The sequence below is a fragment of the Girardinichthys multiradiatus genome, chromosome 10, assembly GCF_021462225.1.
Source record: "Girardinichthys multiradiatus isolate DD_20200921_A chromosome 10, DD_fGirMul_XY1, whole genome shotgun sequence".
Lineage (NCBI taxonomy): Eukaryota > Metazoa > Chordata > Actinopteri > Cyprinodontiformes > Goodeidae > Girardinichthys > Girardinichthys multiradiatus.
This window is the reverse complement of record NC_061803.1, coordinates 13,797,570-13,808,669: the sequence shown is the minus strand read 5'-3', so window position 1 is coordinate 13,808,669 and position 11,100 is coordinate 13,797,570. Positions and strand designations below refer to the sequence as shown.

The 11,100-nt window shown below is 38.4% G+C and overlaps 2 protein-coding genes across 7 annotated transcripts in view; one reads left to right on the top strand and one right to left on the bottom strand.

The window, feature by feature from the left end:
- The window catches only part of dock1 (dedicator of cytokinesis 1), a 308,112-nt gene that overhangs the window by 159,677 nt on the left and 137,335 nt on the right, over nt 1-11,100 (top strand). The window lies entirely within an intron of this gene.
- The window catches only part of LOC124874823 (inhibitory synaptic factor 2A), a 62,262-nt gene that overhangs the window by 23,157 nt on the left and 28,005 nt on the right, over nt 1-11,100 (bottom strand). The gene's annotated exons all lie outside the window — the stretch shown is intronic.

Sequence of the window (11,100 nt, the reverse complement as noted above, 5' to 3'; positions counted from 1 at the left end):
AAGTTATCTGTGGCTGGCCAGGGAGAGACAGTCCATTCTTTCTTTTATTAAAGAAAGAAAAAAAAACACTCATGTTACAGCATTGTGGGTGTGGCTACACACAATTTCACAAGTACAAGTCCTACTGAATAAAACTGGTTCTGTCCAGATACTGATACAGCACACAAGTCCACATCTGGCATTCAAGGACACGTAGATTGGCTGGGGTGCGAACAGACTGCTTCCCAAACTCCTCCGCACACACACAAGTTCCTGCTCAGTCTGCATAGCAACCACCCAAATGCAACTCTAAGACAAGATGATAATTCTGTTAATAGTTCATAAAAGTACTTCAAAGATAAATGTAAAAAGTTCACCCAACTAAATAAATGATAACATCTTTTAATGGTAAATCATAAAGATAAAGAATCTTTTTAAACTAAACAATGATAATTCATGTACAAATCTTCCAACAATAACTAAGTAGATTAGTATTTTTTGCTTATTTGGATGGAAGTTTTTGCAGTGGTTCTTTCCAGCTGCATTTAAAATTACCTATACATAAACACTATAGTCACACTCTTAAGACCCTAACTAAAGTTGTCTAATGTCGACCAGAAAATAGTCAGAAACCATGACACCCTGCCCTACTGTAGTTGATTGCGAAAGAAAATATGATGCAGCATTGGCAGAAACACAAAAAATAGTGTTTGTACTGGGAAGCTATAATCCCATTAAATACAATTGATTTTCTTCCATTAAAAACAGACTGTACAGGACTAATCTACTGTGGTTTTGTTGCAACAGTGTTTGAGGTTTACCACTTTTTATCCAGCTCAATTTGTTTTAGCAGTATTCTTCAGTGTCCAAACTTCCTTTTTTAAATTACTGTTGAGTCTGCCTTAAAAGATGCAAAAACCACTTGTTCCTTAATCTATTTTTGAATCTATTTTTGAACTTAAATTTTTGAACTTGTTGTGCAACAGTGCCATGAGAAAAAGCAAGCAGAGATGATGAATTATCATACCACAGGTATGGCGCTGGCGTTGTGACACTGCAGTGTGCTTCTGAAGCCTTGACAAAAAACAGAATTTCCTTTCTGCTCGCTGATTTACAAAAGCAAACATCCAACACGCTTTAAGATGCTGAAAAGGCGCTCTTAATGATAAATCAAGTTTTACTGTGCACTATATGTGTGGATAATGACAGATTTTCTGTTACCAGATGACATAATCTGTAGTATGTCCCATCTCCATGAAAGATTGACGGTCCTCCTTTGTGAAACCAGTCGAACATCGTCCAGTAGTGTCACTGGGAAGCAAGAGCAGCACACAATGCACCTTGTATACAAGCTGGAGATGGCAGCCTGCTGCTCTGCAAGCAGATGTTTGTTTGATTCTCGACAGGCAGATGATTACTGAAATGACCATGGAGTTCAGTGAGGGTGCAGTTTGCAGGATGCCTGTAGGATATTGCAAAGCACCAAACATATTGGAAAACATTACAAATTCTGTTGTGAAATTATACTGTTCTCACTCAAATGCAGAAACCACTCACACAAAATTAACTATTAACAGGTGGTAAATGGCCTGCACTTGTATTGCACTTCATCAAGTCTCCAGAGACCCCATAGAGCTTTACACTACAATCGCTCCATCCACCCATTCATTCACTCATTCACACACTGACATTGGTGAGCTATATTGTAGCCAGAGCTGCACTGGGGCATACTGACAGAAATGAGGCTGCCATACAATCGGTGCCACCGAGCCCTCTGACCACCATCAGCAGGCAAGGCAGGTGAAGTGTCTTGCTGAAGGACACAATGACTGGGGCAGACAGAGCAGGGGTTCGAACCTTCAACCCACCGGTAACAGGGCAAACGCATTTCACCACTGTCACAACATTCACCACAGTCGCAGGGCATCTTAATAAATTAGAACCACGTCAAAAAGTCGATTTATTTCGCAAAACAAAACTTATATTGATTGAATACACACAGATTTATGTATTTGAAGAGTTTATTTCTGTTAATTTGTTTTAGAAACTGAAACGTATGCTCCTATACTGTACAGTTTATGCACTCTGTACTTGGTCAGGTCTCCTTTTGCATGAATTACTTATCAATGCAACATGGCATGGAAGTGATCAGCCTTTGGCTCTGTTGAGGTTTCAAGGTAGCCCGGGTTGCTTCAATAGCAGTTTATGGTTTATCTCCATTGATGGCTTTAGTGTCTTTATTCTCCCCTCTTTTTAGTGCTGGATTATGGGGTTGAAGTCATTGACTTTCATTTAAAAAGAGGATTTTGGACCACCAAGCTACAGTCCAGTCCTGTGTCTCCTTAGCTCAAGTAAGATGCTTCTGATGGTGTATCCAGTTCAGGAGTGCCTTAACACAAAGAATGTGACAGCTGACAGCTATGCCCCATTTCCTGGATAAGTCTGTGTGTGTTGGCTCTTTGAGCTCTGACTGCAATCACAGTCCATGTTTTGTAAATCTTTTTACAAAGTTTTGAACGGACTTTGCTTCACAATGTTCTGAAGGCTGCAGTTGTCTCTGTTGCATGTGTAGCTTTTTCTACCACAGTGTTTCCTTCCACTAAATTTTCCCGTAGAATGCTCGAATACATTCAGCTTCTATGGGAGTGACCTTTGTGGCTTACTGTCCCCATGGAATGTGTCAGTGACTGCTGGACAACTTTCAGGTCAGCAGTCTTTCCTTTGATTCTGTGGGCTGTAACATTACATTCCTGTAATAATAATGTTTTTTTATTATTATTGGTTTTAGATTTTTCGAGAAACTGTATTTTGAGTTTTTATTACCTGATAATGAATCTACCTATTATTAATGTATAGTTTTTCAAGTGAATGGCTGAAATAAATAAAATTTTTACTGATGTTTTGCAATAAGATGTATCTGTGTGTTGTAATTATTTATTTTTATGTCAAGCAATTTGTTGTAAAAGAGGCATGCAGAAAAATCACGTTTAGGGCATTTTTCTTTTCTTCTGAAAAACATGTGATCTGTAGAAAAAGAAGTGGTTCATTGTAAAGTATGAATAAAATTACTGAATGACTCCTGACATCTTTGCCATTAGGTTGATTGAGCTGAGAAAGTAGAGAGTTACCAGAATGTAAAGTAGGAGAATTCAGGCTGGATGTCTAAAACCTATTCATTTTCCAATTATTACCCCAACTGTCCAGCATACAAAGTCTTTCTGTTGAAGAAAGGCAGATATTTCCCTGCTCTTCTACCTCTTCGAATATGTCAGGCTTGTATCTGTTCATCTGCAAGAATGTGTGCTCTCCTGATCTCTCAGTGCCAGTGTCCTCTGCATGTTTGTACAAATGGTGACATTTTCATTGAGAGATAAATGCATCTGACATGCACTCTCTGAATGCATACTCTGAATAATTCTGTTATGCACTGGTTAAAAATTAAATCCTACATTTTATGTTCAGATTAATATTTAGGGAAATTTGTAATGTGAGTTATTACTAGAATGGCAGATGTGGATGTAGCTTTTTAACACAAACATTGGAGGTCTTTTCCTTTTTATGAGCACAACAGTGCATATGCAGTTGGATGCCGTTGTATCATATTTCCACTACAACGTAATCCTTTCTGACACATCAGCTCTGTAGGCTAAATGAAGTGTCCCAGGCTCCACATATCTGATTTATTACCCATCGGCATCCAGACCCGGACGACCACTGCAGTGCTCGTATCTCACCTCTGGCTGGAACACCACCTCATGGCCTCTTCCATAAACAACACAATTCAGCACGTTAGCTCAGACAGCTGACCCTTTTTTACATCTAAGGGCACATTTGTCAAGTGGACTGACCTAGTGTTTCTTACCCAGACCTCCCCCAAAAACCAGACCTCTTACAGTGACATGGACATAAGTAAACACATCAAAACACTCACATTTGACCTTGTTCTAGAGCTTAGCTCACATCCCTGTCATTCAGGCACTATGGGCGAGTATTTGGGCATTTCCTGAAAGAGCAATCTGAGCTCTTCTGATGCAAAGATTTTTACAGCTTATTTGTCCTTAATTTAAATCTTTGGAATGCTACAAGTTCAAAGTAGGTCCACTTTTCCCCTATTGCTCATGCACATTTAAGACATCATACCTTGCATTAAAAGTGACCTCTCATTACTTGCATTTTTTAAACTCCACATGAGTCAGCAGTGCTGTGGCCGTCACTCTCATGATGTGCCTGTGGGGAATCTTTTAAATGTGCAAATTTTAGTGTCCTCATTCAGCCTGAGGGGATAGAGCGTCTACCGTAACTTCTAGGCTGACTAATTTTGTTTTATCACTTCGGCTCCACCAAAGGGAAAATCCATTAATATAACATGCATTACAAAGCCCAATTTATTAAATGCAGGAACCATGGCTATACATGTCAATTAGAGGCAGCAGTGCAACAGCAACCTTCTTGTTTAAGCTTTTAACAATGGATTTCTGGCAGGCTTTTTCCATTATCCTCATTTTTCTTTTTCATTAACAACTAAATGCTGTGAATAAAACCCTCAATAAAAAAATATTGCAATGGCAGTTTAGTGCAAGTGGAAAAACCCCAAGCTATTTACTCTTATTATCTGATGGCATATTGTTTTACATAAAAGCACTTGGACCTTTTCTAAAATCTGGATCTGTTGGTTCCACCTGAGTGTCATGGTATTGTTAAATGCTACAGCAATATTTAAAACAAAATGACTTAGGGTAGCTTGTCTTTTTAAAACCTCAAGACCTAGAACCTTTTAAAACTTTTGCTAGAACTTTAGCTTCAGTGCCCGGGCCATGCTAATGCTATCATATCATGCTGTTAGGTTTTGGTAGTTTTAAACACCAGAAAACCTCTTAAATGTGTGCTAATTTCATAATTTTGATATAGAAAGTTCGTTTTTTACAACCAACATGACCTACAAATCCAATATTACTGTACAGTTTATTAGCGCTGCTGATAGACTGCATCTCACTGAAGCACTCGCACAGGCAGTACTGTGCAACCTCTGTAGTCAAAGTGTGGCTGAAGTGTTTAAAAGCATAAAATTCAAAGAAATACATTGCTCTCTTTTTTTTCTTTCTGTTTTTCCTGTGGTTGTACTACTAAACGTAGTTATCAAGCTCAGTCACAGATATACACACATTCATGTCACCTGGAGCCCCAATAAGATTTTATTGCTTAAGTACCTCCTCACCAGTCTATGTAAACTTAACAGATAGAACAAAAAAAAGAAAGAAGATAAACATGCTTATGATGGTAATCTAACTGTATGATGCAGTATAATTTGCTACCTTTTTACCAGTTGAATTTCTGCAGCTTTCTTTATCTGGAAATGGCTTCTGATTTTAAAATGAATCAAAAGGTGGGCGGTGCTGGTGGTGTAGGGGCGAAAGCGCGCGACCATATACAGAGGCTACAGTCCTCGAATGGTGGCTGTCCCGGGTTCGAGTCCCGGACCCGGTGACATTTACCGAATGTCTCCCCCTCTCTCTACCCCTCTTTCCTGTCTACCTACTGTCAAAAAATGGAAAAATAAAGGCCACTAGTGCTGAAAAAATATCTTAAAAAAAAAAAAGGTAATAAATAACATTTGTTCAATTTAACCTTGTGTTACTTGCTCATCTCAATATATACAGGTCCTTCTCAAAATATTAGCATATTGTGATGAAGTTCATTATTTTCCATAATGTCATGATGGAAATTTAACATTCATATATTTTAGATTCATTGCACACTAACTGAAATATTTCAGGTCTTTTATTGTCTTAATACGGATGATTTTGGCATACAGCTCATGAAAACCCAAACTTCCTATCTCACAAAATTAGCATATTTAATCCGACCAATAAAAGAAAAGTGTTTTTAATACAAAAAACGTCAACCTTCAAATAATCATGTACAGTTATGCACTCAATACTTGGTCGGGAATCCTTTGGCAGAAATGACTGCTTCAATGCGGCGTGGCATGGAGGCAATCAGCCTGTGGCACTGCTGAGGTCTTATGGAGGCCCAGGATGCTTCGATAGCGGCCTTTAGCTCATCCAGAGTGTTGGGTCTTGAGTCTCTCAACGTTCTCTTCACAATATCCCACAGATTCTCTATGGGGTTCAGGTCAGGAGAGTTGGCAGGCCAATTGAGCACAGTGATACCATGGTCAGTAAACCATTTACCAGTGGTTTTGGCACTGTGAGCAGGTGCCAGGTCGTGCTGAAAAATGAAATCTTCATCTCCATAAAGCTTTTCAGCAGATGGAAGCATGAAGTTCTCCAAAATCTCCTGATAGCTAGCTGCATTGACCCTGCCCTTGATAAAACACAGTGGACCAACACCAGCAGCTGACACGGCACCCCAGACCATCACTGACTGTGGGTACTTGACACTGGACTTCTGGCATTTTGGCATTTCCTTCTCCCCAGTCTTCCTCCAGACTCTGGCACCTTGATTTCCGAATGACATGCAGAATTTGCTTTCATACGAAAAAAGTACTTTGGACCACTGAGCAACAGTCCAGTGCTGCTTCTCTTTAGCCCAGGTCAGGCGTTCTGCCGCTGTTTCTGGTTCAAAAGTGGCTTGACCTGGGGAATGCGGCACCTGTAGCCCATTTCCTGCACACGCCTGTGCACGGTGGCTCTGGATGTTTCTACTCCAGACTCAGTCCACTGCTTCCGCAGGTCCCCCAAGGTCTGAAATCGGCCCTTCTCCACAATCTTCCTCAGGGTCCGGTCACCTCTTCTCGTTGTGCAGCGTTTTCTGCCACACTTTTTCCTTCCCACAGACTTCCCACTGAGGTGCCTTGATACAGCACTCTGGGAACAGCCTATTTGTTAAAAAATGTCTTCTTGTGTCTTACCCTCTTGCTTGAGGGTGTCAATAGTGGCCTTCTGGACAGCAGTCAGGTCGGCAGTCTTACCCATGATTGGGGTTTTGAGTGATGAACCAGGCTGGGGGTTTTAAAGGCCTCAGGAATCTTTTGCAGGTGTTTAGAGTTAACTTGTTGATTCAGATGATTAGGTTCATAGCTCGTTTAGAGACCCTTTTAATGATATGCTAATTTTGTGAGATAGGAATTTTGGGTTTTCATGAGCTGTATGCCAAAATCATCCGTATTAAGACAATAAAAGACCTGAAATATTTCAGTTAGTGTGCAATGAATCTAAAATATATGAATGTTAAATTTTCATCATGACATGGAAAATAATGAACTTTATCACAATATGCTAATATTTTGAGAAGGACCTGTATATATATATATACTATATATACTAAAGTTACACCGGGTTATGGACCTTATCAATTTTTCTTTTTTTCTAGAGATTAATAACCAGAATTATACATCTTCTCTCAATAACTGTCAAAAACAAACATTTTTTTTGTTGTGTACTATGTAAGATCCCTGCTGATGCATTGCTTAGGACATAATGCACGGCATAATCTAGAACAGTAGCGTTCATGTGAAACCACTCCATGCAGTAAGAAAATTTTATATCTGTATTGTGAAGATTTACATTCAAATCACACTGCTTAAAAATCAGTTGACAACTGAAGATGATTGTATTTGTAGATAGCCCTTTGGTACAACAGGCTGCCATGCTTTAGAAAGGAAGGTCCCCCAAACCAAGATGGTAACTGCGTTAACTAATTTTTCGAATGAACAGCAGCAGTCAAGGTCACATCTACATATTTATATCTATGACTTAGCAGGACAACTATCTAAAGCCAATAGCTTTATGTAAGGCAAACTCCGCAAGGCCTTTTCTAAATGCAGGTTACGTCATTTGAGGTGAAAGAAACGCAGCATAAACTGTAAAATATTCCTGTTGCCAGATTCACCGCATTATGAGAGAAGCTTATTGTCAAAGTACATATTACTATGTAAATACCCCTGATCTTTAAATGAGAAGTATGTTAATCTTATACTTAATGAGTGTTTTTAAGTCCATAATTATGCGAAGTTATGGGGGCAAAGAACAAAATGAGCCTTAATCTGACTTTGTGCTACATGATAAGAATCCCCCCGCAGTTTTATATTGGAACAGCACAGATGCTTCATAAAGAAATAAGTGACAGTCATGGAGGTTCCCAACTCCTCAGTTATCCATCGTTATCTTTTCTTGTTTTGTTTTCTTCTTTTATTCTCTTTTGTCAGCTTCTGCCCATAATTACACGGGGCTTTGTGGTGTTTTGAAACATCTTTGATTTGTCTCTTAAGCGCGCAGTAATTATGCAGTTACAAAAATCTGTTGCAGGGGTCTTTTACACTAATACTGTTGATTTATTGTTTGGATTTTGACGTTTCATGTCTGTCTTTGTAGTGTACTATGTCAGTCCTCGTCATTACTCTTGTGTTGTTATCGATATGACTGTACAATGTAGAACTAAATGACTATAAGTCAGTATTGAGGGATGACATTAATACGGTGCTTTAGATGGGCACCAAATGCAGCAAATCTTTTGTCAGCAAATGGCTGAAATCTGTACTGTTGTAGGATTTGAGAGGATTGTCTTTTCAGCAGTCTGACCAAGCATTCTATTTTACTGCTCTGTTCAAATGCATTTTAAAGGTTTTCTGTAGTCTTAGAGTAATAATTGTAAATGTTCAAACCTCCTAGATTTTGATTGAAATTAGTTGATTTTTGTGACCCGTACCTATTAAAAAGATATTGTTTTTTTTTTTTTTTTTTTTAAGAAAACATTCAAAAACTAACATGTCTATGTCATGTTGAAGTACAACAGAATTAACCAGGATCTGCAGTAATATTAATATTTGGGACTAATTATTTGGCAAAAGCTGGTAAAAAAGAAAAAAAAAAACATTCTTAGATTTCCAGTAAAAGACACAAGAAGCCTTGTAATTTGTTTGGACTCAGAATAACAGTAATTTTAAACAGGGGGGAATGGCTTGAACTAAAGCCTTGCATTCTTATTTAGTTTTTCTTAAAGTCATTGGTTGCTAGAAACTATTTGGCTTCTAAAGATTATAAAAAAATGAGAATATAGTTATTGTGGAATCATCATAATTTACAGAAACACGTGTCTGAATATTTAGAGCTTGATGGTGAGCCAAAACAAATCAGGCCTTCAAGCAAAGTTCTCTTGTCATATGAATTGAAAATTACAATCGTCCATCTCAGTCTTGCTTTATGATTATGGAGGTAAAAGTGTGTTGGCTGGAAAAACATGCATTGTCTGTGTAATAGTTTGCCAACAACATGCAATCTGCTCATTTTAGAGGATTAACAGCACAGCTATTAATTATACTTCCATCAAAAATTGCATATCTGCCTTGTGTTCCTGCGCTGTTTTCAGATATTTGACCACTGCCTTTTCTACGAATCAAATACTGTAGCATACGTAATTTAAGATCCATCTGAGCCAGGCTGCCACAGATTTTTTTTTTTTTTTTTTTGGTCATGTAAGAAAATTATGTTGCATGACCTTCACAACCTAGAGACATTATACAGTAATCATCAGACGCAGACACCATTGCTACAAAACGTGTGTAAATGCTATACGAATGGCGCCTCATGAACTATACACATACCTAAGTACTTAAGTAGAAGGCAACTGAATTTCTTATCTTGTTTCTTTTAGACATTTCACCTTTTATCAGGTGAAACCTATGTTCAGAACTGAACATAGGTTTGAAGTAGGGGTGGGCGATATTGACTTAAAGTTTTATCATAATATTTTGTGGAACTGTTGTCATCATGATGAAAGTGATGATAAAAAACGATTTATTACTGATTTGCAGTCATTTGTAGATTACAACACAGAAATCACAGCCGCACAAACACAAATACTGCTTTTGAAAAACATAACCATTTGAGATAGGCTTTATTAGGACAGTTACACGAAGAAGTGTGAGTTAGATCACTAAACTGCGCGCAGTAATGGCATTTAATCATATTTTCGAATTTATTGAGATTTGCTGATGCTCTCATGGAACAAACAGAGGAGAAAATAGTAAAAAGAACAATTCCGACTATACTGCCAGTTTTTGGAGTTTTCAAACATTATTAGTTTTAATTATTATTGTCAAAATTCTTATGAGAAGAAATGTTTTACGCTAACGAATAAACAATACAATAAATGTCCACCCCTAGGTTGTAGGTCAAGCAATAACACTAATAGGGCCATTGAAGTCACTAATGGGGCAAGTAGGATAAACAAGTCCCGGGTCCTACCCACTATTCAGCCCAATATTTACATCATTGTTGACTGACAATCAAAACATATCCCTAGTGATGCCATGGGAGTTGTTTTGGTCACATGTCCCAATGTGTGAAGTGCTGAAAAACTGCCAGGGGTGTCAAGTCAGGGTTGCAGAGTAGGTGTTAGAAATATGAAATCTAAGACCCTCTCTTCTGTTTAGTGTTGGCTTTTAATGTTTAAAAAAGATGGCTTTTTTTCACCACCTGTCTTGCCTGTCTAGAACGTGCACATTGCTGTCTTTAAGCAAGTGTCCCTTGCCCGTGAGATGTAAAAAGGCTTCTCATTCTTGACCCGATGAGTTTGCTCTTTTGTGTTGGAACATCAGTTTTTGTAGTTGCTGTTTAGTTTATCCAGTATAGAGGTCTAAACAACATGCACTGGACTGCATGTATGACATCATTAAGCCAGGTGGTTTTGTGTTTTATCCTTAAGATGAACCATTCTCTGTCTGTCTAAAGGCACCGGAATATAATGGTTGGAAAATATCTTTCTTAATTTTCCGGAGGCTCCAGCCACACATGGAATGACTATATTCATCCGCTTCTTCGTCTTTTCTCCTTTAGTGGACTGAGTTGAGTGTTTAAACACTTATGTTACTTCCACCCATGTTTAGAACAGACGAAGCCTTTTGGATGACAGGAGAAACACAAAAAGAAATCCTGTTGCCTTCTACTTAAGCACTTAGGATTGTCATATACTGGATGGCTGAGAATCGACACCAGCATAACTACAGATATATTTCATAGACAGGACTTGATGTTTCACACAAATGCACTTACTTTCTTCATCTTTGGACTCACCTAAAACCCGTTTTTGGTTAACGCCAACATGGCTAGATAGGAAACTCTGTGACAGAAGCTTTAGGTTTCACACAAATCTAGCTATGTT